The sequence below is a fragment of the Artemia sp. Qi Xiang Cuo genome, chromosome 10 (genome assembly GCF_049724085.1).
Source record: "Artemia sp. Qi Xiang Cuo chromosome 10, ASM4972408v1, whole genome shotgun sequence".
NCBI classification, from domain to species: Eukaryota; Metazoa; Arthropoda; class Branchiopoda; order Anostraca; family Artemiidae; genus Artemia; species Artemia sp. Qi Xiang Cuo.
In genome coordinates this window covers 54,291,570-54,294,578 of record NC_142803.1, presented here as the reverse complement: position 1 = coordinate 54,294,578, position 3,009 = coordinate 54,291,570, and the positions used below count along the sequence as shown (strand labels likewise).

The following is a 3,009-nucleotide window of genomic DNA, read 5'->3' as shown; positions in this document are numbered from 1 at the left end:
TTGATTACTTTGTAAAACACGGTATCCCGGTAGTGTTCTATTATAATACCAAATATAGCATTGGAAATTACTGGGTTTCAGCTCTGACATTCCGATATCCTGACTTCGACCATAAGGGGACAACACCTGATTCCAATTGCATTTTTACTTCACACAAATAGATCAGCTGATTCGCATGAAGAGCTGTTTATAGTTCTATTGAAGAAAGCACCAAGCATCAATTCACCGCAAAATGTGAGTGATAGAGAAAAGGGTATAGACGTTTCGAGAGCAAAAATATTTCCTCTTATTCAGGCTGCTCATTGCTGGCTACACTATCGGATCAATGCAAAACATGCACTTCAGAAAATGGGGGCATCTAAAGAAGACATCAAGGTAGTTCAAGACGATATTCTTCAGTTGCTAAGATCAAACAGTGAAGATGATTATTACCTAATAAGAACTGACAGGCTTGTGAAATGGTCCATCCCTGCATTTATCTATTTGCGAGATAATTTTGAATCTGACATGTTGAAGCATGATTGTGCCTTCATCGTTTCCCAGATTGCTGACTTTAATCCAGTCTCCGGAATAACCAACAATACCGGAGAGTAATGCTGAGAGGAAAAGACTTATAGAGCAACAGCGATGCATACCAATGGGCAGCTGTATCTTGGGTCTTTTTCGTTTAGACGATGAAAATTATACACACATTTCTCGCGGATTTAAGAGACTAGGACATTTTAGGCTTCTCGAGAAGGCATATAAGGAAAACATAGTTCATACCAAGAAGTAATAAGATCCACTTGAATCCAGGACTAAATCTTTTCTGCGCATGGTCCAAGACGAAGATACATCAAGTTCCTTCTGGGAAATAAAGATGACAAGAGAAGATAACCACCAAAGTAGATTAGTTGACATAGCAGAAACTCGATGAAGAATGTGAAATGTTAAATTTTGCAAAGAAAAGAAAGTTTATCTTGTTTAAAATCTGACTAGAAATAAGTTTAATGTTTTGACACCACGTAAAGAAGCAATCACTGTCAGAGGAAATAACATTGTTACAAAGGGTGCCAAGAGGAATATCTTGCCTGAAGTTTGTGATTGTTGTTATGATTTCGGAATCTCTGCGTGTCCTTGCAAAATAATAGTTTTAAGACCTCGAGGACTTGCACTAGCAACAGCAAAATCAGTTACACAGGTTAAAACACTCAGGAACGTGAAAGGGAGATCTAAAAGGTGCATGACGGCTGGAATAAAAAGCTCATTAAACATTCAGGACTGTTACAATATTAAACCTGCAGCAGATTCTCTAGCAGCCAATGAATTGTCGTCTACTGCTGATAGTGATGATCAGAATGAGGGGAGTTTTTCACCGTCAATTAATGAAACTGCAAAAGCTAACTTTAAAACGAGCAGGGAACAGAATACATTAGAAACGGGTTTCAGAAATGAAAAAAAAAGAAATTATTGAAGTAGCTTCACTTAAAAAGAGTTCCAAAGACCAATCGAAAAGCTCTGACGGGAATCATAATTCAAAAGTTGCAAAGCAAGCGGAAGATGTAGTTTGTGAAGACTGTTCAAAAAAGGCTGCATAGCCCCACTCAACTGGTGAAACCCCAAAAAAGGGTAAGGAGACTGAATCTTCATGTTGAAGCTAACCAGTCTACAATTCCTACAGCTCTTTGTCATGGTTACGCGTTTAAAGGTCCCATAAGTGATTTGTATGACGAAGCAAAGCAACTGATCCAGCATTTAAAAAGGCTTTTTGGAATAGTGGTCAAATCTACCGATTGTGCTATCATAGAAAACGGAGAGATACTTGATTGGTGGAGAGCTACTGGTTGTCCCTTGAGGGACATAAACGTGTTTCCGATTTTCTTTCAAGACCTGGAATCACTGCTGAAGCCTGGTGCTTGAGTCACAACTGGCATGGTTTCATACTTCGTGAATTTTGTGACTTCTAGCTATGTACCAGCAAGACCTATCTATTGCTACTCTACTTTCAACTTGACAAGCATTGATGCTTTAAATACTTACCCAGATAGGCCTAGAGAGAGTTTTAGTGATGTTTCGAATGATTGCAGTGTTCTGTTTGTTCCATTGTGTGTCAATATGTGTGATATAACGAATACGAAGTCCAAGAATCATTTCATTTTGGGAATATGTGATTTCTCCAGGAAAACTTTCTATCTTCTTGATAGCCAGAAGCCGTTAAACCACGCTCACGGGAGGCTAGTTCTTTCCAACCTAAAAAATTTGATGAAGGGAGTGGATAAACGCTAAATAGAACTTGAAATTGACTCGTGCAGAATAGCTCCACAAGTAGATTCTTCAAGCTGTGAGTTTTTTGTTGTCAAACACGCCCAAGACTAGAAAAATGAAATAACCTATTTGGGAAGCGCAATGTCAATTGATCTTCCATCACCTTCTAAGTACAAGAGGTCAAAAGATAGATCTACACTATCTAAGAAATTCATAGATTTATTTGATACTGATGATACGATGATACTGATTAACGATGATACTGAAATGGTAAATAAGAAAACTATTGAACTAATGAATAAATATAGAATCAAATTTGCTGTCCAGGTACTTGAATCTCTTTTAATACAGAACAGAAGAGCCACTTGTTATAACTGGCTAGCGGAGCGGGCTGGGAAAAAGAGTCTTTTTTTAAATCAGTTCTTATACAGCGTGAAGTGAATACATTAAGACTTTTTTTATACTATATACTCTTTTAACTTCTCAGCTTTGGTCGAATCTAAAGAGATAGTTAGAAATCTCATTGGTAAACCTTGGCTTTTAAAAATTGGCCTAGACCATCCAATCAAGCTAAAATGTATGGAGCCGTTGTAGTACCTACGGACATCACACTTTTTTTAGTCAACGCGAGATCTCCCCCTCCAGTAAGTGGCATAGCAACCCCTTTGCGCCATTTTTGCCTTTAAAAGTGGTCACCCCCGTATGTTAATCCTCCAATACCAGGGGACCACTTTTTCCTAAGTCCTGACTATAGAAAATCCTTCA

General features: G+C 38.2%; 1 pseudogene; it reads left to right on the top strand.

Annotated features, from left to right (window-relative positions):
- Positions 1-637: 637 nt before the first annotated feature.
- LOC148947902 (uncharacterized) lies at positions 638-2,685 on the top strand (annotated as a pseudogene).
- The last annotated feature ends 324 nt before the right edge of the window (positions 2,686-3,009 follow it).